This window comes from Mobula birostris, chromosome 12 (genome assembly GCF_030028105.1).
Source record: "Mobula birostris isolate sMobBir1 chromosome 12, sMobBir1.hap1, whole genome shotgun sequence".
In the NCBI taxonomy this organism is placed as follows: domain Eukaryota; kingdom Metazoa; phylum Chordata; class Chondrichthyes; order Myliobatiformes; family Myliobatidae; genus Mobula; species Mobula birostris.
Genome location: NC_092381.1, coordinates 110056852 through 110081610, shown reverse-complemented (window position 1 = coordinate 110081610; position 24759 = coordinate 110056852). Strand labels below are relative to the sequence as shown.

Sequence of the window (24759 nt, the reverse complement as noted above, 5' to 3'; positions counted from 1 at the left end):
TGGAGCTTTGCATGCATCAGTGACCCGGAGATCTATGTTGGCTGGAGTCAGGGCTTTATCCTTTGGCTCTTGGTAGGGTCACCCATGCCAAACAGGTCAAAGGGTAGAGGCCAGACTAAGAGTGGTCCACTGGTCCTCTGGTCCTCCAGGTTCGGGGGTTCAGCTCAGGGCTAACAACCTTGACTGGTAAAATAAAATTGTTACGGAAACAGCAATGAAGAATCCTTCTGCATCTGAGTGTGACGGTATTCCTGAGCCTCCACCCGGGAGTTATACGACTGACAGCAGTGAAAACTGAGAGGAGTCTACTGACATGATGAAGGAAGCTCTGAACACCGCCAGAGCTGAAGGACCTTCATTGCTGCCCTAAACGCCAGCGGTGTAACAGGCAGCAAGCAGTAGTAGTAGTAGTAGTAGTAGTAGTAGTAAAGTACAGTCACATATCAAACAATGTAGTCCAAGATGCTGAGTACATGAATGCCTCAAAATCTGCAAACCCAATCAAGCCTGTCATCTGCCGAGTGAGCACTGGGGGGCAGCACTGACTCCAGCCTGGATGCCGTGCCACACTGCCTCCAGTGGAGCACACCAACCACGCCTCTTGTTCATAGAACATAGAGCAGTATCGCACATAGACGGACCCTTTTGGCCCACAATGCTGTGCTGAACTTATTAATTAAACACCTATCCAATCACTATAACCTACTCAACATCCACAGCCCTCTATTCCAGGGGTTCCCAACCTGGGGTCCACGGACCACTTGGTTAATGGTAGAGAGGTCCATGTGTAAACAAGGCTGGGATCCCACGGTCTATTCTCTGCACACTCACGTGCCCATCTAAAAAATTCCTAAATTGGTAACAGGTTTCCATATTTTCCCCATTACTGACGGAAATAAAGGTCTGATTTAAAAACAATTGCACCAGCAAAAGCATCAACTCTCCGCTCACCCGCCCTGGTTTCCCCCCCACTCCACCAGCTGCCTTGCAAGCAATAGCGAAGTCCGCAAAAACACCTCGTTCTACAGTCCCTCAAGAAAAAACACTGTCCATCCCAACAGATTCTCTCTCTCCACAGTGAGAGTGGAGACCAACAACTGGCTGTTCCGTGTTGCAGCCTGCAGCGAGCTCTGCCGTCTCGGTGTTCTGATTCCCCCACCAGGCTTCAGTCAGCAACAACCCTGAGGGATCGGTTTGTTGCTACAGACGGCTGTGGAGGCCAAGTCATTGGGTATACTTCGAGCAGGGATTGATTGCTGAGCGGATAAGCATTACAGGGAGAAGGTAGGAGAATGTGTGCGTGCTACGTTATTACTGGAATGTGTGGCGAAACTTGCAGGAACATCCTTAGGCTGTGTTGGTTGTTATCACAAACGGCACATTTCATTGTATGTTTCGATGTACATGATAAATAAATGAATCTGAATGTGTTGGAAAAAAATCAGCCATGATGAAATGGCGGAAAAGATCCAATGGGCTGATGGCCCAATTTGGATCCTACACCTGTTTTTTTTATTTATTGAGATACAGCGGGGAATGGGCTCTTCCAGCCTCACTGCCCAGCAATGCCCCGATTAAACCCCAGCCTACTCACAGGACAATTTACAATGACCAATTAACCTTCAATGGATATGTTGTTGGACTGAGAGAGGAAACCGGAGCACCTGGAGGAAACTCACATGGTCACGGGGAGAGCGTACAAACTCCTTACAGACAGCGGCGGGAATCAAACCTGGGTCACTGGTATTGTCCTAGCCACTCATGGCGTTTGTCACAGAGAGCCAACCAGTTACCTGGAGGTTTGTGGTCTGATCCTAAACCCTCAGTGAGAGGAAACTACTCCATACCTGCGCCGTCAGGCTCTCTAAGGACTTTCTTCTCAAGGCAACCCTCTCACCGGGGCCTGGGCACCAACTCGGCTGGTTGGCTAGCTCTGCCCACAGCCACGTGACACAGCAGTGAGAAGGTTGCCTTTCGTAAGCAACACAACTCTAGGGTCAGCATGATTTGCGGCTCAACCGTACAGGAACATTGGGATGTTCTGATCAAAGAAACCTCGATTTCAACGAATGCTGCCCCTTACAGAATTATCGGTGGCCCAGAAATAACAAATCGTACACCAGCATAAAATCATAAAAAAAAGGATATTTACCAGATTTGCAACTTTATCAAACAGTTAACAGAGAAAGAAAAAGAAACGTAAAAGGGCTTGTTACAGTTAAACCAGCCCAATTGTGCACATAAACATTGGAGCTCGTTTCCGTAGTAGCTTTACTCATGCCTCTGAATTCTCATCACTAACCATAGGTATAGCTTCCCTTCTTGGAATCCTCTGCCTCTCGAAGCATTCCCTGCCAAAGGGTCTCCTCTTCAGATGGGATCCTCCTAGCATCTACCCTAGTGTTTCTCTCTCCACACCTCCCACCAAAAGACCCCAAACCAGACTGCTGCCCTTCAGAAAACTCCTCCCGCCCAGCTCTCTAGGACCGTCTATCATATCCCATAATCCTGACTGGTTGACACAACATTCCTAAATAGGACAGCATGGCTCCTTAGCTTTAGCTGAAGCCAAAACACTCTTACCAGCAGAACACACTGCTTTTACAGAAACTGCTAAAATAAAATATCTCACAACATAGCAGTAGAAATCTTAACCAGGGAATCACATAAACTTCAGGGGTTCAACCCTTGATCAACTCCGGGATGATCAAGAATTGAACCAAAATCCTTCAATAACTTTAAGGACTGCACAAATTCTCATTTAAAAGGTCAGGATTTGAGAAACCTACAGAACTATGGGTTGATGCATTGTGAGATGAGCCATTTCATTAATGACCGCACATTCAGGGGGATGGTAAGGTTTATTTAGCACTACTTGGCTCTTCCTTGGTCCATCTCTCTCTCCTTCCAGATTACTGATGTATAAGTAGTAGTGGAATCTTGGTCTGCACAAATTGCCTGTCATATTTCCTACCTTGCCTTTGACAGACTCTTCCGTGGGCCGCCAAGTAGCTTCAGAAATCCTGAAAAAATCTGCAAAAGGCGAAAAAAGCAAGGCTGAGGAGGGAGATCTGGCAGGGGGAGCTAGTGAGTTGCTCAGAAGAGAACTAAAAGACAGGGTGGCTGAACAGCCTTCTTCTGCACCATAACCAAACTATGATTCCAAAATATGCATGCAAATCCACCTCTTTAATCCCTTTGAGCTCATCTGGGGACAGCGTTAATCCTGCACCCCTCCCCCCACTTACTAAACAAAATAATCAATTAAAATATTGATTAGTCAGCAGTGATATAAGGGAATGGCTTCTGACTGAAGGCAATTCTGACGAATTATTAGCAAAATGTAAAAAGATGATTCAGTGCAGAGGGTACCACCAGGAAGCAGCCAGTGACTAGTGTCTCAGCTTGCAATTCATCACCGCTGCCTAAGGTCAGACACTATAGATTGAAATCCTGCAGCTTCAAAGTTCAAAGTATATTTATTACACTGGTCAACAAAGACTTTGCTTCCTGAATACTTTTGGGTGTTGGGCATACTTATGGATCTTGGGCAGCTGCTCATGAAATTTCCCTATCACACACCATTTTTTTTTTAAATCACCTATATTTGTTATTTTCAGAGGTTTTTGCGGACCTGGGCTACTTCTTGTAGCTACTTGGGGGTATGGAGGGAAGGCTGGTACAGGGTTCTGAGTTGGATGATCAGCCATGATCATACTGAATGGCGGTGCAGGCTCAAAGGGCCGAATGGCCTACTCCTGCACCTATTTTCTATGTTTCTATGTTTCTTTGAGCTGATCTGTGAAACGGTGTAAACTTCCATTTTCATGTCCACTTCTTTCCATTTCAAGGTGGCTGACGTCCTGTCAGAGTCCATGCTCTACAGCCGCACTCAAACTGCAGGTTTTCATGGCGGCGGGTCCCTGCTCTCGGAACTCACTGGGCAGCCTAGCACATTGATATCTCCAGGAGCGGCTTGGAAGACGTGCACCCTCAGGGTGCAGCCCAGTGGACAACGCGATCGCTCACCGGCGTCGCCGACTGGAGCAACGCAGGAGATTGGAACATCGAGACAGCAGTGTACATTGCAGACTGTAACATTGAAACAGCCAGCTGTCGATCTCCTCTCTCCTGCAGTGGTAGGAGTGATATCTCTCTCTCCCTCATTAGTGAGAGAGAGAGAGAGCCTGTGGGATGTTGAAGTGTTGGGATGAACAGTGTTTTTTTTTGATGGACTTTGGGGGCTTTGCTATTGCTTGTATGGCAGGAGCTGGGGGGAGGGTTGATGCTTTTGCTACTGCTTGTGCATGGGGGGGAGGGAGGCTTTGCGGTTCTAACATTTTTCTGTCATTCATTTTTGGGGTTTTCTTCTGTTTCGAGGATATCTGTGAAGAGTAAGAATTTCAGGTTGTATACTGTAAACATTCTCTGATATTAAATGGAACCATTGAATTCAAGTCTGAATAACTGATGCGGAGATTAAGGAAGGTATTTTTGTTGGTTTGCAAATCAAAACAGGTCATCAACGACAGGCAATTTGAAGAACTTCTAGAGGGACCAGAGAAAATCACATGGAAGGCATTCAACGATGTTGTTGAAAATTTACTTGGTAATTAACAAAGCACCAAACTATGTGTAGCTGGTTGACAACATACTTCAGCCATACAAAACCATGAAGTGCAACATGTCACTAAAGATTCATTTTCTGCATTCCCATTTAGACTCCTTCCTGCAAATCTTAGTGCTGTCAGTGACGGTCATGGTGAAAGGTTTCACCAGGACATTGTGGTCATGGAGAAACAGTATCAGGGCAACTGGAATCCATCAATGCTGGCTGATTATTGTTGGACACTTAAGTGAGAAGCCTCAGACACTGAGTACAAATGAAAATATTCAAAAAGACATTTTTAGCTTAGTTGAAATACTGCAAAACGTCAGCACTGTTAAGCAATTAAACACATTATATTCAATTAAAGTGAATCTCCTGTTTCTCTGAATTCCTACGCGATACAAGTAGTCTGAAATTATATTTGTGTTTAGCTTCTAATGGCCTGTCATAAGTTAAAAAATTCTGAGGGAGCAACACCTTCAAGAAGATTTGTTGTCCAGTGGTGGTGAAGTATGTATACTGGATACAACCTTGAGATTTGTCTTCCTGCAGGCAGCCACAGAACAAGGGAACAATATAGAACCTGCTTAAATACATAACTCCACACAAGACAGTCAATTAAACACACAATGTATGAAAAAAGCACAAATTGCACAAACACAATAAACAATAAACAGGTAACATGAACCAGAATTCCTCGGAGGTGGGTCCACAGACAGAGTCTGTGCATCATTGCAGAACGTTCGGGAGCCTGATGGCTGTAGGCCACAGGCACAGAATCCGTTCAGCGCAGATGCCGGTCCAAAAGCCTGATGGCTGCGGGCCACAGCCACGAAGCCATTTCAGCGCTGAAGCGAGTGAAGCCGGTCCAGGAGCCCGATGACTGCAGGCCACAGGCATAGAGACACATCAATGCTGAGGTGAGTGAAGTTGGTCCATGAGCCTGATGACTGCAGGCCCACACTTTACACTTTGACGGAGTAGCTGCAGGGAAAAGAGGAATGTGGCTGCCAAGAACACTCAAAGAGACTGAACCACTAAAAAAAATCAAACAAATCCAACGATGGTTGACCGCAAAGTTGGAGTTAAGCCCATCTGGTGAGAGAGGTGAGGGTATCAGGGTGGCATGGAAGAGTAGCGGTTAACACATCACTTTACAGCACCAACGATCACTGATCAGGGTTCAATTCCCACCGCTGTCTGTAAGGAGTTTGTACGTTTTCCCTGTGACCACATAGGTTTCTTCCGGGTGCTCCGGTTTCCTCCCACAAACCAAAGGTGGACAGGTCAGGATGAGAGAGGTGTGGGTATGCCATGTTGGTGCCAGTTATGTGGTGACACCAGCAGGCTGCCCCAGCACAATGCCCACTGATTTGATGTATACAAATGATGCATTTCACACCCCTTTCCTCCTCAGGGTTTCCCCTCTCCGCACCTGAGATTCAGATTTACATGTACACCAAAAGATGGGTGACGGGGTGGAGATACGTCTCTACCAAAGGAGGTGTAAGGCTCTCCTTCCCTCCACTAGCCTGCAGGTCACCTTCGGGCAAGGTGTAGCACCTGCTTAGTCCCTCCCGATCAGGGTCATGTGAAGCCATGGGAGCAACCGGTGCAGATCACAAGACAACTGACACCAGGCAGACAACCTCTGAAGAGTATTGATAATGGCTGGGGTCACCCGTCTTGTAAGGACACTGCCCAGAAGAAGGTAATGGAAAACCACTTCTGCAGAAAAAAATTGCCAAGAACAATCACGGTCATGGAGAGACCGTGATCAACTACGTGATACGACCCAAGACATAATGATGACGATGAGATATAGTCATAGTCATACTTTATTGATCCCGGGGGAAATTGGTTTTCGCTACAGTTGCACCATAAATAATAAATAGTAATAAAACCATAAATAATTAAATAGTAATATGTAAATTCTGCCAGGAAATAAGTCCAGGACCAGCCTATTGGCTCAGGGTGTCTGACCCTCCAAGGGAGGAGTTGTAAAGTTTGATGGCCACAGGCAGGAATGACTTCCTATGACGCTCTGTGTTGCATCTCTTAGTCCAACAAATAACAATAGTCCGGCTCGCCATTAAACAAAAACAGTGAGTGGCAAGTCCCTGGAATATAATGCCAGGGAGAATGGTCCAACGGTTCCACTTAATATCAGAGAATGTATACAGTATACAACCTGAATTTGTACCCTTCACAAACATCCATGAAACAGAGAAAACCCCAAACAATGATTGACAGAAAAACCTTAGATCCCCAAAGCCCCACCTCCCCCCTTCCGCACATGAGCAGTGGCAAAGCACTGACACACCCACCCCATTTGTACCAGCAGGAAAGATCAACACCAACACCTCCCCACCACCCACCGGGGAAGCCATAGCAAGGCTCCCAAAATCTATAACCCAGCACTTCAACATCCCACAGGCACCCTCTCTCTGTCAATAGCAAGGGAGAGTGAGGTATCACACCTTCCACAGAGAGAGGGGAGACCAACAGCTGACCGTTTCGATGATACTTTCATTACAGATGCTGCATAATAACATTGAAGAGACTCTTGGGCAAATGAGCATGCAGAGAAGGCAAGGTATGGCCAATGAACTAGGAAAACGGATCTGATTAATTAGTTGTTCATTTAATTCGTTCAGTGCAACATCGTTGTCAAAGGGCCTGTCTCGTGCTGTACTTTTCCATGTTCTATGTAATTTTATCCTGACTGCCTTCTACCACTGTAATCAGCAATAATTTCTGCTTCAAACCTGCCGATGGGTGTGAGCTGCTCCTAAACCAAAATCACAACTGTTGTATGCTGTGGGTAATTGCAACCCTCCCACCAAACCTTCACCATCACCATTCCTGTTTCCCTCTTTCACCTTATCTTCTTACCTGCCTATCACCTCCCTCTGGTGCTCCTCCCCCTTCCCTTTCTTCCATGGTCTCCTGTCCTCTCCTCTCAGACTCCCTCTTCTCCAGCCCTTTATCTCTTTCACCAATCAACTTCCAAGCTCCTCACCTCACCCCTCCCCCTTCCAGTTTCACCTATCACCTGCAACCTTGTATTTCTTCTTCTCCCTCCCCACCCCACCAACCCTCTTACTCTGACTTTTCCCCTTCCTTTTTAGTCTCGAAGGGTCTCAGCCCGAAACGGCCACTGTTCGCATTTTTCCGTAGAACGCTGCCTGACCTGCTGATCCTCCTGCATCGTGTGTGCCTTGCCCTGGACTTCCTGCAGATTTTCTCATGTTTGTTTTATGCTGTGGTTTTGCCAGCTTTTAAAAATACAGTCTGCAAACCCTTCACCAGAGGGTTGTTGAGCACCTTCGGTGTTGTCGCCAAAAGCGGAAATTCCCGGCGGCCACCCATTTCAATTCCATTCCCATTCTCACGTCAGTCCATGGTCACCTTTTGTAACTTCAAAACATTAAATTGATTCAAAGAAACTTACAGGTGCCCCAAAAAATGGGTGCACTTCCTGTTCACTTTAAGTGAGGTGTGAATGTATCACATGGTAGCATAAGGATATATGGAATTCACGTATTTATAACCCACGATGAATTATTTAAACAAACAAGAATACTTAATCAAACAACATATATATACACACTGCTGTGTACATACATCTATTGATGCTTCCGGACACATCTTCAGTGATGTTCCTGGAATCATCGGGTGTTTCGGGTCTTTCAACATCATACAACCTCCTCTAGGTGACCCAGCCGGGGCTGATCAGACCCCAGCTTGTGTCCAGATGGCTAGCTACTTATGACTCCATGGCTCCCCTCTTTTGAGCCACAGCCATCTTGAGGCCCTCTCTGCCGCATCGCTGGTACTGTGGATGGCTCTTCTCTTCCTCTCTCCCTCGATGCCCAAAATGCTGAAGGCTCTAATTGAAGAATGGGCTACGAATCCCCTGCAACCAACCTCCACTGGGAGACACCTTGTTCTCCATCCAGCCTGCTGACAGTTGCTGACCAGTCCTATGTACTTGGAGAGCTTCCTTTCAAAGGCCTCCTCCAAGCTATCTTCCCTTGGGACTGTCAGCTCCAGCAGCACCACTTGCTTAGTAGACTCAGACACTAGGACAATGTCTGGTCGCAGGGTGGTGACTGCAATATGGTTGGGGAACTTCAGCTGCCCTTCGAGGTCCACCAACAGCTGCCAGTCCCTTGCAGAGGTCAGGATGCCTGCAGATGTTCTTTTGGCGGGTATTGGCTGCTCCCCAGCTCTGACAAAGGCAATGGTCTGCTTGGAGGGTCGGGACCGCTTCGCCCACTCAACTCCTGCGCTGACGGCTTTGGTTCTTCAAGTAAGATGTTTTGGAGCCTTCCTTCTCCTCTGCTCCGAACCGTTCAGCTGCGATACTGACAATAATTGTTGTCATGGCTTGCAGCTTCCTATCAACCCCTCCCTTCGCTGTTGCCTCCAGAGTCTGGTTAACATCTTCATCAAACTGCTTCCACAGTGAAGTCATGTTAGCTGCAGGCCATTTGATCTGCCTCCTGTTAGACTTCATGTTAGAGGGATTAGTTTGCAACACTTGGAGGTTCCGGGCACTATGGTGTGACTCCGGGCCTGGCCCCTCCTTCGTCTCACCAGGTTGGACACCTGCGCGTTGCGCTGCTCCTGCTCCCGCTCAAATATTATTGAAGTATCAAAGACACAACACTCCTCTTCTGTCATGATGGGGCCACTCTCAGGTTGGAGGAGCAACACTTCATATTCCATCTACGTAGCCTCCAACCAGATAACATGAACATCATGTCCTCCAGCTTCTGGTAATTTCTCCCCCAACCCTCCTTCTCTCTTTTAATTCCAGATGGTCTCTCATCCCTCCTCTTCTCCCCACTTGCCTATCATCTCCCTCTGCTGCCCCTTCTTGCTTCCTTTCTCCCATTGGTCCACTGTCCTCTCCTATCAGACTCCTCCTTCTTCAGCCCTTTACCTCTTCCACCTATCATCTCCCAGCTTCTGACTTCATCTCCCATCCTCACTCACTCCCCTTCCTCCTCACCTGGTCTCATCTGTCACCTCCCAGTTTGCATTTCTTCCCCTCCCGCCAATTTCCTATTCCAGATTCTTCCCCCTTTCTTTTCACTCCTGGTGAAGGGTCTCAGCCAAAACATTGACTGTTTATTCCCCTCATAGATGCTGCCTGACCTGCTGAGTTCTTCCCACGTTTTCTGTGTTGCTCAAGATTTCCAGCATCTGTAAAATATTCTGAGCTTATTGTCTGAAACCCTTCCTTCATCAAAAGAATAACTAAGTTCTAATAGACCCATTTACCTCCCACAAAGATCTGGTGGTCTTAAGGAGAAAATTACCATTCCAACATGTCAATCCATGGCCTCCACTTCTGCCACGATAGGGCCATTCTCAGTTTGGAGAAGCAATATTTCATATTCAGTCGAGGTGGCCTCCAACTTGATGGCATGAACATTGATTTCTCCAGCTTCCAGTAACTCTCCCCCCCCCCACTTCCATTCCCCACTCCCTCTTCCCCTCACCTGCCTATCACCTTCCCCTGGTGTATCTCCTTTTTCCTATGGTCCACTCTCCTATCAGATTCCTCCTCCTTCAGCCCTTAACCTCTTCAACCTATCACCTCCCAGCTTCACACATCAATCTCCCCTTCCCACCCACCTAGACTTACCTATTACCTCCTAAATTGTCACCTTTCCCCTGCCCGCCTTTTTATTCTGGCATCTGCCTTCTTGCTTCCCAGTCCTGAAGAAGGGTCTCGGTCCAAAACGTTGACTCTTTATTCCTTTCTATAGGTGCTGCATGACCTGCTGAGTTCCTTCAACATTTTGTGTGTGTTACATTGTCCTGCTCAACTGTGGGATAATGGATTCCACTGCTTTCAGAAAGAGTGCATTCCTTCCTACCTATTTAGCTGCAGATTTAGTACCATACAGACTTAATATTCCTGGATTTTGGTATCTTGAGGATAGGTAGATTAAAGAACATGTCTAATGGGAAACATTCATCAATATCTTCATTATCATCTTTATGTGCCATGTTGTAAGACATGGGCAATCTTGGTCTTTCCATGACTGTGATTACTTTGGCATATTTTTCTACAGAAGTGGTTTGGCATTGTCTTCTTCTGGAAAGTGTCTTTACAAGACGGGTGATCCCAGCTTACTTATTTATTTTAATTATTATTTTTCATGTTTTTTGTTTGTTTCTTTGTATTTACTGTGAAATCCCCAAGAAAATCAATCTCATGGTTATATATGTTGATATATATGTACTTAATAAATTAATAATAATAATTTTACTTTTTGAGCCCAAGAGCCACAAGGTAATGTTGCAGTTCTACAAAACCCTGGTTAGACCACACTTGGAGTATTGTGTTCCGTTCTGGTGATCTCATTATAGGAAGGATGTGGGAGCTTTAGGGAGGGTGCTGTGGAGTTTTACCAGGATGATACCTGGATTAGACAGCAAGACTTCTGAGGGTAGGTTGAACAGGCTGGGGCTTTCCTCTTTGGGCTGAAGCAGGATGAGAGGTGACAAGACAGTAAGAAGCATTGACTGAGTAGATAGCCAGAGACTTTTCCCCAGGACAGTAATAGTGAATACAAGCGAGCATGATTGGAGGAGAGTTTGTGGGGGATGTCAGAGGTAATACTTTTACCCAGTGTGTGGTGGGTGAATGGAACACCCCACCAGGGGTGGTGGTAGAGGCAGATACATTAGGGACATTTTTTGGATCGGCACACACAGAAGAAATTCAGCAGGTGCTGGAAATACAGAGCACAAAATCCAACACACAAAATGCTGGAGGAACTCAGCAGGTCAGGCAGTATCTATGAAAATGAATAAACAGTCAACGTGTCATGCCGAGACCCTTCATCACACTTACTTATTGCTCTCCATAGATGCTGCCTGACCTGCTGAGTTCCTCCACCATTTTGACTGTGTGTGCGTTTTGTTCTTAGATTTATTTAGGGATACAGACCCTTCAGGCCCTTTGAACCACACTGCCCCAGTAACCCATGACAAACCCGACTACCATGAACCTAATCATGGGACAATTTATAATGACCTACCCGGTACGTCTTTGGACCCTGGGAGGAAACCAGAGCACCTGGGAAAAACCCACGCATTCCACAGGGAGAATGTAAGGACTCCTGACAGATGGTGCCAGAATTGAACTCCAAAATGGCCCGAGCTGTAATAGCATCATGTTAACTAGGCACACGGATAATCGAAAAATGGACAGCTATGTGGGAGAGAAGGCTTAGATTGATCTTGGAGTAGGTTAAAAGGTAGGCTTAAAGTTCAAAGATTCAAAAGTACATTTATAATCGAACTATGTATGCAGTATACAACCCTGAGATTCATCTTCAGCACAGACAACCATGAAACAAGGTTACACCATGGAATCCATTCAAAGAAATCATCAAACTCCCAACACACAAATCTAAATTGCACAAGCGGCAGGAAAAAAATTAGCAAAAACCACAGAATATAAAACACCAAATCACAAAGTTATTGAAAGAGTCTAGGCATATTCAGTTCCGTTCAATCTAGCGCTGCGTCGATCATTGACGGCAGGCCACAGAGACAGTCCACCCCGATCAAAATTGCACCAAATAACAACAAAAAAGGAGTGACTATTGTGGGCTGAATGCCTGTACTGTGCTGTACTGTTCTATGTTCTACTCCTGACAATATCTCCACACTGGAAAATCTATGGGAGATCCGGGAATATCAATAACTGTTGCAAGCTGGTTTTTGTGCCAAGGAACCACAGGAGATGGTGCCTCAATAACTACAATTCACCTTGCAGTTTGTTATAATCTCAGCGAGGAGCAGACAACAGCTCCCCAAAGTGCAAGGTCAAATTGTAGATTCTGTGACACCGGTGAGTATGAGAGGAGTCATCGTCCTTTTGGACTGAGTTGTGGTTAGTCTAAAGCTTTCCAGTGATCACCGTTCAGGGTCTGATTCACGCCACTGTCAATAAGGAGTTTAAATGTTTTCCCCTGACTGTGTATGCTTCCAAAAGGCCTGCCTTGTGCTGTTCCTCTCACATTCTAAAGACGTACGGGTAAAAGCTGATTTATACTTCAGCGTCAAATTGACGCCGTGGGTACGGCATGGCCACAAACCCTACGCAGAGCCTACACAGATCCCTACGCCATAGCCTGACGCGCACCTCTCCCAAAATGTAACTACGTGTCCTGGCAACGCAGACCGCAACAACTGTGATTGGTCCGCTTGGCAGCATCGTATTTCCTCCTACGCTGCAATAGCTTCCCATTGGGCAACTGAAGGGCGGGGACGGAACTCTGGCTGCAATGCTTTCCATAAAGCTTTACAGACCTCCAAAATTATGGAGGACACGTCTCGCATTTACAAAAAAAGACACTCGCTTTAAACTTGTTTACCCCGAGAAAGACTACCATGACCATGAAGCCTTACATGGGCAGGTGTGTGCGCATGCGTGAGATGCCCAAATTGCAGAGTGATGCAGACACACCAACGCACAAGTATAGATGCTCACAATGCACGTGGGCCACATGTGTAGGTTACGGCGTCCATTTGACGCGCAGGTATAAATCAGCCTTAAGAGTTGTTAAGTTGCACTGGAAGCATGGCAGCATTTGCAGGTTGCCCCTGGCACATCCTCATCTGTGTTGGTCATCGTCACATAACAGTGGAGAACATTCTAACTGACTGCATCACCGTCTGGTATGGCGGTGGGGTGGGGAAACACTGCAAAGGATGAAAATCAGCTGCAGAGAGTTGTGAACTCAGTCAGCTCCATCATGGGCACTAGTCTCCCCGGCATCCAGGACATCTTCGAGGAGCGATGCCTCAAAAAGGCAGCATCCATCATTAAGGACCCCGATCACCCAGGACATGCCCTCTTCTCATTGCTACCATCAGGAAGGAGATACAGGAGCCTGAAGACACACACTCAGTGATTCATGAACAGCTTTTCCTCCTCTGCCATCTGATTTCTGAACGGACATTGAACCCGTGTACACTATCTCCTCACTAGGTTTTTTAACTCTTTTTGCACAACTTATTTAACTTAACTTTTTCAATATATACATACTTCTTCCTTTAATTTACAGTTTTTATTATTGGGAATTGCATTGTACTACCGCTGCATTACAACAAATTTCATGACATAAACCTGATACTCAGTCTGTGCTTGTGGAGAAGACGTTTTCAACAGTGGGAGAGTCTAGGACCAACCAGACAGCACAACCTAAGAATAGAAAGGCGTCCCTTTACAACAGAGATGAGAGGGAATTTCTTTAGCCAGAGGGTGGGGAATCCGTGGAATTTATTGCCACAGTTGGCAGGGCTATTGGGTAAATTTAAAGCAGAAGACAGACAAGACTGTAAGATGATAAGATATAGGAACAGAATTAGGCCACTTAGCTCATCGAGTGCACCCCCAATTCCTCTCGGCTATTAGATTTCTGAATGGACATTGAAACCACAAACTCTACCTCACTACTCCTTAAAATATTTTTTCAGGACTTATTCATTTAATTTAACTACATATGTAGTTAAGTTAAATGAATATATCCTGTAATTTACAATTTTTTAATTACGTATTGCGATGTACTGTTATGGCAAACCAACAAATTTCACGGCATTTGCCAGTGATATTAAACCTGATTCTGATTCTGACAATGCATTTCACGATATATTTCAAAGTACACGTCACACATAAAGCTAAACTTCATCTTGAGAAGGCCATGCAGCAAAAATGGAGCAGCCGGGAGAGCCGCTCCTTCACAGCTCCATGGACCCTGGCTCCTGGCTCCACCCTGGTTTCTGGAACCATCTGCATATTCTCTGCTCAGTGCCCTGGCTTTATTTCCTTGCCGATTTATTCAGAGGTACTGCACAGAGTAGGCCTACCCCCTCCAAGACGACCACAACCTCGTCATGGGGTTTGGAGGCTTGCGTGCCTCAATGACCTGGAGAGCTATGCTGGCTGGAGTCAGGGTTTTACATTTTGACTCCTGGTAGGGTCACTCGTACCAAACAGGTCAAAGGGTAGAGGCCAGACTAAGAGTGGTCCACTGGTCCTTCAGGTTTGGGGAGGGGGGGGCAGAGGGGTTCAGCTCAGGTTTAACAACCCTGACTGGTCAAACAAAACTATTACAGAAACAGCAATGAAGAATCTTTCTACATCTGAGTGTGACAGTATTCCTGAGTCTCCACATGGGACCTGCGTGACTGACAGTAGTGAAAACTGAGAGGAAGCTACTGACACGATGAAGGAAGCCCTGAACACCACCAGAGATGGATGATCTTCACTGCTGCTCTAAACGCCAGCAGTGTAACGGGCAGTGAGTAACCTACCCAGCACCCGGTGGAAACCTTCACACTCCACGGGGAGGACTTTCATAGTCATAGTCATACTTTATTGATCCCGGGGGAAATTGATTTTGGTTACAGTTGCTCCATAAATAATAAATAGTAATAGAACCATAAATAGTTAAATAGTAATATGTAAATTATGCCAGTAAATTATGAATTAAGTCCAGGACCAGCCTATTGGTTCAGGATGTCTGACCCTCCAAGGGAGGAGTTGTAAAGTTTGATGGCCACAGGCAGGAATGACTTCCTATGACGCTCTGTGTTGCATCTCGGTGGAATGAGTCTCTGGCTGAATGTACTCCTGTGCCCATCCAGTACATTATGTAGTGGATGGGAGACATTGACCAAGATGGCATGCAACTTAGACAGCATCCTCTTTTCAGACACCACCGTGAGAGAGTCCAGTTCCATCCCCACAACATCACTGGCCTTACAAATGAGTTTGTTGATTCTGTTGGTGTCTGCCACCCTCAGCCTGCTGCCCCAGCACACAACAGCAAACATGATTGCACTGGTCACCACAGACTTGTAGAACATCCTCAGCATCGTCCGGCAGTTGTTAAAGGACCTCAGTCTCCTCAGGAAATAGAGACGGCTCTGACCCTTCTTGTAGACAGCCTCAGTGTTCTTTGACCAGTCCAGTTTATTGTCAATTTGTATCTCCAGGTATTTGTAACCCTCCACCATGTCCACACTGACCCCCTGGATGGAAATAGGGGTCACCGGTACCTTAGCTCTCCTCAGGTCTACCACCAGCTCCTTAGTCTTTTTCACATTAAGCTGCAGATAATTCTGCTCACACCATGTGACAAAGTTTCCTACCGTAGCCCTGTACTCAGCCTCATCTCCCTTGCTGATGCATCCAACTATGGCAGAGTCATCCGAAAACTTCTGAAGATGACAAGACTCTGTGCAGTAGTTGAAGTCCGAGGTGTAAAAGGTGAAGAGAAAGGGAGACAAGACAGTCCCCTGTGGAGCCCCAGTGGAGCCCCTGTGTAAGGAATCTCTTTCAGAGATTCCTTACACAGGACGCCGGTATTGAATTCTGAATCCCCGAGCTGCAATACCGTCGTGCTAACCACTTCACTACCATGGCACCCGAGGCCCAGAGACGTGCAGTGGGTAGGTTAACGGTTACCAGGGTGTTGGTGAGTGATCAGAATCAGGTTTAATAACACCAGCATATGTCGTGAAATTTGTCGTCTTTGCGGCAGCAGTACAATGCAATACATAATGATAGAAAAATGTGAATTACAGTATATATATATTAAATAGTTAAATTAAATCAGTAGCGCAAAATAAAAATTAAAAAGTAGTGAGGTAGTGTTCATGGGTTCAATGTCCATTCAGAAATCTGGATGGCAGAGGGTAAGAATCATTGAGTGTGTGTCTTCAGGCTCCTGTACCTCCTCCCTGACAGTAGCAATGAGAAGAGGGCATGTCCTGGGTGATGGGGGTCCTTAATGATGAATGTGGCCTTTCTGAGGCATTGCTCCTTTAAGATGTTGTGGATACTACAGAGGCCAGTGCCCAGGATGGAATCAGGAGGAAGCTTCTCAAATGTTTTCTTTGTTGGTATTGGGGAGGAGGGGGTGCTTGACAGGTTGGTTCAGAGGGGCTGAAGGGCCTGTGTGCTTGCTGTACGACCGAACAACTTTGTGACCAGAGGCAACCGGACAAGAAGGGAGGCCAGAGGCGAGAGAGTTTAGAGGGAAGGAAGGGTGAAGGAATTCTGGTCAAGATGGCGCAGAGCTGTGAGGTCCATCGAGGTTGTGGCTGAGTCTTTGTTTTTTCTCACATTGCTAGGGACAGTTTTGGGGACAGTGCAGGGAGTTAGGGTTCAGGGACAGGAATAAGGGCGAGTTGGAGGTGAGGGAGGGGCTTCCTTTGCCGCTGTTGTTCTGCTGAACACCGTCGACCTGCAATGTTGGTGCCAGAATGTGTGGCAAAACTTACGGACTGCCCCCACTCTGCCCCGCCCCCAGCACATCCTTAGGTTTTTAATGAAAATGACACATTTTGCTGTAAATGAATCTGAATCTGACCGACTTCTGTCAAAGATTAAGGGTTAGCCCTATTTATCACACGCACTGCAGATTGAAACAGATAAGTGAAATGCCTCATATTTTGCGCCAACATCGAACACAACCTGAGGATGTGCTGGGGGCAGCCTGTAAGTGTCAGCGCACTTCTAGCACCACCGTGGCGTACCCACAATTTACTAATCCCAACCTGTATGCCTTCGGACTGCCGGCGGAAACCCAGGCGGTCATGGGGAAGACGTACAGACAGCGGCGGGATCGAACCGGAATTTGGCACTGGCATTGTAAAGCGGTGCCCTGACTGCTCCGCTTCCACGTCACCCTGAAAATTAAATGATGCCATCTTGATCACAGTTTAAAAGAAATACCGGTCTTCACTTGTCTGAGACCAGGATGGGAGGGGGAAGGAGATGGGGAGGCGTGAGGCCAGGTGTGTGTGTGTGTGTGTCCAGGCAAAGATGGGAGATGGAGAGGAGGGATATGACAGTGGAGAGATGGAGAGGAGGGATATGACAGTGGGAGGAGGAAGGAGATGGGGAGGTGTGAGGCCAAGTGTGTGTGTCTGGGCAAAGATGGGAGATGGAGAGGAGGGATATGACAGTGGAGAGACAGACAGTGGAGAGATGGAGAGGAGGGATATGACAGTGGAGAGATAGACAGTGGAGAGATGGAGAGGAGGGATATGACAGTGTGGGGGGAGGAAGGAGATGGGGAGGTGTGAGGCCAAGTGCATGTGTCTCGGCAAAGATGAGAGATGGAGAGGAGGGATATGACAGTGGAGAGATAGATAGTGGAGAGATGGAGAGGAGGGATATGACATTGAGGGGAGGAAGGAGATGGGGAGGTGTGAGGCCAGGTGTGTGTGTCCGGGCAAAGATGGGAGATGGAGAGGAGGGATATGACAGTGGGGGGGAGGAAGGAGGTGGGGAGGTGTGAGGCCAAGTGCGTGTGTCCGGGCAAAGATGGGAGATGGAGAGAAGGGATATGACAGTGGGGGGGGGGGGGGGGGAAGCAGGCGGACAGGAAAGAAAATATTCTCTTGATAAAAAATCTCCATTATTGGGAAGTTTTTCTACATTTAGTTTTGAAATAATCTCAGCAGATCAGGAGCGAAGCGTAGCAGTGCACAGCTAAATTCAGAATGAAATGTGTTCATCCATTCCACTGCACTCTCTTTCAATAAACCTGTCAAAATTACTCATCCTCATCAATAGCAACAGCCAGTAACAGTTCATAAACCTGAGAACTGATTAAAACATATTTTAATTAACAATAAATCCGGTGGAAACTATTTCACAGTGGGAGGTGGGAACGGTCCTTACAATTTTTTTCCCCTCTGCTTAACACAAAATGCTTTCTAATCTTTAAAAGCAAAGACTATTACTTTTGGGGAAAGTCAACCAGACAATAACATATTTTATCAAATATATTATTTTAGTGAAAAATCAGCCAGGCAATGAGATACTGTAGTAAATATATTATTTGAGTGAAAAAAAATCAGCCAGGCAATGAAATATTTTAGCAAATATGTTATTTGAGTGGGAAATCCGTCGGCCGGCAATGATAGATTTTTACAACATATATTATCAAATTTCTTCAATAATAAATAGTATTGCTCGGTTAAAAAAATCTATATTGTATAATCAGACTCATGATCGAGAAATACAGTACAAGAAACCTTACCATGTTTTTTTTCCAATTGATTTATTTGTTGAATAATAATTCTGATGTTTATCAGTAATAACTATAGCAATATGAACAATTTTAAAAGGAGCCTAGACGCTGCCGATTTGCCAAACATGCATTATGAAGGAGGTTTCTATCTTGTTTTTGCTGCGTGTTTGTTTTTTTTTGGACCCAGCAGACGAGGATGCTTACAGACAATAGACACACAGCATCAGCGGGTTGCAAACTGCGTCAGTGAAAAAAAATAACACAAGACTCCCCCAAAATCAAGCATCAAATGCTACCGATATTTCTGTGGACTGCCCCTCTTCTCTCCATCGTTCACGTCCAGCAAGAAGCAGAAATATCTCAGAGTGTCAAAACACCATTTTTTGAAGTATCCCTCTCGCCCGACCAGCGCCCTTTTAGACAGCGAACAACAGGGCAATAACATATGCTTCAGAGTCAAATTGTTACATTGTTACACCAGTGTTGCAACAAAAGAAAAGACAAAAGAGCTACAACGATATAAGATTTCAGTCTTACCAGGCGGCTCTGCTCGTCTCTCTGCGCGCTGTCGTGTGTTGGTGAGAAGTCACCGAATGTCTCCTCCTACTCGCTCTCTCTCTGCCCAAGATGCTGGGCTTTCTGCGTCAGACCACCTCGCTTCGGCACTCGCGACTCCTCCACTGACGCGAGGGCGGGAGGCGAGGCTTCGACTTCAGCTTCTAGAAACCACTTCCATTCAGGTGGTGGAGGATCAGCCGGCAGGCTATTAGTCTTCGACAAAGAACAGAATCGTCTAATGGTCCTAAAAATAATATATAACAAAATTCACCATCTATAAATAGATACAATAGAACTTGTTAAAACCTATACATATATAAAGTCTAGCCAACGACCAATGTGCCATTTCCAGAAATGTTGAAATTTTATTTATTTATTTATTCATTCATTCATCTATCAACCTATCTGTCTATCTATCTATCTGGCTGTACATCTATCTGTCTACCTGTCTGACTCTCTTTCTGTTTATCTGTCTGTCTATATCTGTCTATCTACCTGTCTATCTATCTATCTGCCTATTTGTCTATATCTGTCTGTCCTTCTGTCTATCTGCCTGTTTGTCTGTCTGTCTATCTGTCTGTCTATCTTTCTGTTTATCTGTCTGTCTGTCTATCTGTCTACCTATCTGTCTATATCTGTCTATCTATCTGTCTGTCCTTCTATCAGCCTGTTTATCTGTCTATCTGAATATCTACCTATCTATCAATTGATTGATTGATTGAGAGAGATACAGCACAGAACAGGCCCTTCCAGCCCTTTGTAATGCGCCACCCAGCTGTCCCTCGATTTAACCCCAGCCTAATCACGGGGCAATTTAGCCTACTAACCAGTAGGTCTTTAGACTATGGGAGGAAATCAGAGCAGCTGGAGGAGACCCATGCAGTCACCGGGAGAAAGTGGCCGGCTGGTGCTGCAGTGGCTTCAGCGCCAGACTTCGGAGCGAAGGCTCCCAGTTTCAAATCCAAGTCGGGCCACCCCCCCCCAAGCACACTTTCCACCCGTGCCGGGTTGAGCGTCGAGCTAGCCACTCGGCCTCGTAAAAAGAAGGGTCGAGCCAGGAACGTTCATATCGTGACCCGGTTAATCCAAAAGGAGACCAATCCTGACACTACGCGCCGGACAAGAATGGCTGACTGTCTGGTGCGACGCACTGGGGAGGAAGGACAGGGAGAATGTGCAAACTCCTTACAAACAGCTGGTGGGAAATGAATTCAGGTTGCTTGTACTGCAATGAGTTACACCACCCTGCTGTCTATGGAAGGAGAAACAGAATTGATATTTCAACTCTAAGATATCAAATTTCCAGCAAAACAATTGTTTAAAATTTTTGAAATAGAATTTTTAAATTGTTTTAGATTAACAGCAATATGTTACCTAGCCATTAAATGTTAACTTTTGTAATAGTTTGTGGGTTAAGAGTGGCTATTATTTGTGTATGTGATCCTTCAAAACAGATATCATCACCCTTAAGCTAAAGGACACTCTTTGTCTTAACCAAGGAACTTGGATAAGACAAAGTCATTGATAATAGTTACTTCCTGCCATCTCCAGCCCCACTTTATGCCTTGAATCCATCCTTTAACTCCTCTGTATGTATAATCTATTGTTAGAAACATGGGAGTAGGAATAACAGAGAAGATGGCGAAAGAACTCGGTGGGTCAGGCAGCATCTGCAAAGGAAAATGGACAGTCGACATTTCAGGTTAAGAACCCTTCATCTAGTTGGAGGCTCCAGATGAAATTCCACTGTCCATTTTCCTCCTCAGATGTTGCCGGACCTGCTGAGTTCCTGCAGCAGCTTCTTAGTTGCTCCAGGTTCAGAGTGCTTCTACTTCCTTACGAGTTTGCAGCAGTACTTCTACTTCCTTAGACATTCACAAAGCTTTAGCATGACATCTAAAACTCTGACAAACTTCTATAGATGTGTGGTGGAGAGTATATTGACTGACTGCATCACAGCCTGGTACGGAAACACCAATGCCCTTGAATGGAAAATCCCACAAAAAGTAGTGGATACGCTCAAGTCTATCACAGGTAAAGGCCATCCCACCATTGAGCACATCAACACGGAGCGTTGATGCAGGAAAGCAGCATCCATCATCAGGGACCCCCACCACCCTCATGCTCTCTTCTCACTGCTGCCATCAGGAAGAAGGCACAAGAGCCTCAGGAATTGTACCATCAGGTTCAGGAATGGTTACTAACCCTCAACCATCAGGCTCTTGAACTGAAGGGATAACTTCACTCAACTTCAGTTGCCCCATCATTGAAATGTTCCTGCAACCAATGGCCTCACTTTCAAGGACTCTTCACCTAATGTTCTCACTATTTATTGCTTATTTATTTATTATTATTTCTTCTTTTTGTATTTGCACAGTTTATTGCCTTCTGTACTCTGGTGTAAAGCCCTAGTTGGGCGGTCTTTCATTGATACTGTAATGGTTATTAGTCTATAGATTTATTAAGTGTGCCTACAAGAAAATGAAGCTCAGGGTTGTATAGGGTGCCATATATTTACCTTTATAATAAAATTTGCTTTGAACTTTGAGTGTCTTGCATCCCCACAGGAACATGAAGAGGAAGGTTAACTCTCAATAGTCCACCAATCAAGGAGCAGGAGATGATGGCGGTGCGACGCAGCGCACAGCGACCACTCCGGTGAATGATATCTGTTATCTGTCAAGTACTGTGAACAGGGCGCCATGCACAATCCTGATTTGATGGAGACAGACGTGAGAAGCACGGAGGAACATCTGGAGAAACTTCTGAAATGCCTTCTTCGCTGCCGCTGCTACTGTGTGATCCAGAATCTCCGGAGGAGAAGGCCCCGAGTCCTCCGCTTTGCCTGTTGCTTGGCAGCCGGGGTGGGGTGGAAGCGCTCGGTAGAGATGGTGCTCGGAGGCTCGAAGTTTTTGGACAGACTCAGAGTTGGCTGTGGTTGAGTGCTTCCAATGCATCCGCGGTTGTCGGCGCCTGGAGGTTTATGGCAAGGCGAGTTTTTCCCTTTTGCTGCCTGCTATCGGGACTATCAGGAGTCAATCGGAACTTTAAGACTTTTTTTTATCGAGCCCATGGTCTGCTCTTTGTCAAATTATGATATTGCTTTGCACTGTTGTAACTATATGTTATAATTATGTGGTCTTGTCAGTGTTAGTCTTTGGTTTGTTCTTTTTTTGTGTGATATCACTCTGGAGGAACATTGTATCATTTCTTATTGCATGCATTTCTAAATGACAATAAACAAGGACTGAGGGTCCTCATAATCTAATCTAAAGTTTATTTGTTAACAGATAGTGTTAAGAAAAATGTATCAATCTCAAATTTAAAATTAGTTAATAGCAACAAATGCCTACCATAAATTCCTGTGTACATAAGTGCTACCAAAAAAGCATGATTCTGATAGTTAATATATGCCTCCTAATCCTATATGCCCATACCAACATTCTCTTAATATATCATATCATTTGCCTTCAACCTGTGCAGAATTATTCGAATCATTACATGCCAGGGAATATGACTCCAGTTTGTCATAGACTCATAGAACACTACAACACAGAAACAGGTCCTTTGGCCCATCTAGTCTGTGTCAAACTATTAATCTACCTAATCCCATCCACCTGCACCTGGACCATAACCATCCATACCCCTCCCAAGCCTCAGAACATGCCGGAGGAACTCAGCAGGTTGGGCAGCATCCGTGGAAAAGATCAGTCGACGTTTCGGGCCGGAACCCTTCATCAGGACTGTAGAGGGAAGGGGCAGAGGCCCTATAAAGAAGGTGGGGGGAGGGTGGGAAGGAGAAGGCTGGTAGGTTCCAGGTGAAAAACCAGTAAGGGGAAAGATAAAGGGGTGGGGGGGGGGAAGCAGGGAGGTGATAGGCAGGAAAGGTGAAAAAGGAATAGGGGAAAACACAATGGGTAGTAGAAGGACCTCCTCTCTTGCCACCATTCAGGGCCCCAAACAGTCCTTCCAAGTGAGGCAACACTTCACTTGTGAGTCTGTTGGGGTCATCTATTGCACCTGATGCTCCCCGTGCGGCCTCCTCTACATCGGTGAGACCCGACGCAGATTGGGGGACTGCTTCGTCGAGCACCTCCGCTCCTTCCGCCAAAACGGACAGGATCTCCCAGTAGCCACCCACTTCAACTCTGCTTCCCACTCCCATTCAGATATATCCATACATGGCCTCCTCTACTGCCATGATGACGCTAAACTCAGGTTGGAGGAGCAACACCTCATATACCGTCTAGGTAGTCTCCAGCCCCTTGGTATGAACACAGAATTCTCCAACTTCCAGTAATTCCCTCCCCCTCCCTTCCCCTATCCCTATTTCACTCCACCCCCTCCCCCAGCTGCCTATCACCTCCCTCATGGTTCTGCCTCCTTCTACTACCCATTATGTTTTCCCCTATTCTTTCTTCACCTTTCCTGCCTATCACCTCCCTGCCTCCCCTCCCCCACCCCTTTATCTTTCCCCTTACTGGTGTTTCACCTGGAACCTACCAGCCTTCTCCTTCCCACCTTCCCCCCACCTTCATTACAGGGCCTCTGCGCCTTCCCTCTACAGTCCTGACGAAGGGTTCCGGCCCGAAACGTCGACCTATCTTTTCCACAGATGCTGCCCGACCTGCTGAGTTCCTCCAGCGTGTTGTGAGTGTTGCTTTGACCCCAGCATCTGCGGGTTATTTTGTGTTTACATACCCTTCCCATCAATGTACTTATCCAAATTGACTTTAAGTGCTGAAATTAAACCTGCATCTCACCACCCTCTGTGAAGTTCACCTTTCACCTTTAACCCTTGACCTCTAGTTCTAGTCACACCCAACACTAGCAGAAAAAGCCTGATTGCATTTACACTACCTAGACCCTCATCATTTTGTATAGCTCTATCATATCTCCCTTCTTCAGAACTTGGAGTTCTTCCTGTTTTGTATTCCTTGCTGAGATTGTGAACATGCAGGTTGGTGCTACGTTAAACATCAATGTCTCCAGTCTGAAAATGCAGGAAGGAATGAATTTTGTTCTCTACTTGAGGTCCATGGACCCCTTGGTTAATGGTAAGGCTCCATGACATTCAGAAAGTTCAGGCAGCATCAACGTTTTGGGCTGAAACCCTTCTTCAGAACTGTGGAAGTGTCTCAGCCTGAAATGTTGACTGTTTACTCCCCTCCATGATGCTGCCTAACCTGCTGAGTTCCTTCAACAACGTAAACATGAGGAATTCTGCAGATACTAGAAAGTTCCTTTAACATTTTGTGTAGCTGCATTGATTTGGTTTTCCAGTATCTGCAGACTTTCCTGTGGTGATGGCATAAAAAAAATTTGGAGCTTCTGAAACAAAGAAAAACGGGGCATTCTTGCCCAAGAGAAGGACGAGAGGGAAAAAAACATGGTTAGATGCCACTAAGTAGATGGCAATGCCTTAACCATTTGTGTGTTGTAAGGCCACTAGGGCCCCTTCCATCCTTATCAAGGGGAGTGCTAACCTTCTCTCCTTTCATACAACAC

The 24759-nt window shown here is 46.0% G+C and overlaps 1 protein-coding gene and 1 non-coding gene across 5 annotated transcripts in view; both read right to left on the bottom strand.

The window, feature by feature from the left end:
• clip3 (CAP-GLY domain containing linker protein 3) overlaps window positions 1–19338 on the bottom strand; it is a 72651-nt gene extending 53313 nt beyond the window's left edge. For 2 of the 4 annotated variants that reach the window (XM_072274464.1, XM_072274461.1), the window contains exons 1-2: window positions 19231–19338; window positions 2975–3033 (exon numbers count right to left, since the gene is read on the bottom strand). The gene's annotated coding sequence lies outside the window, so the exon portion shown is untranslated. Of the gene's footprint in view, window positions 1–2974; window positions 3034–5086; window positions 5106–19230 lie in introns of those variants that run through there. The other 2 variants (XM_072274463.1, XM_072274462.1) reach the window with 2 other exon arrangements.
• Window positions 19339–24632: 5294 nt separating this feature from the next.
• Window positions 24633–24759, bottom strand: LOC140206491 (U6atac minor spliceosomal RNA). Its single transcript, XR_011888179.1, has one exon. It is a non-coding gene; the product is annotated as a U6atac minor spliceosomal RNA (small nuclear RNA).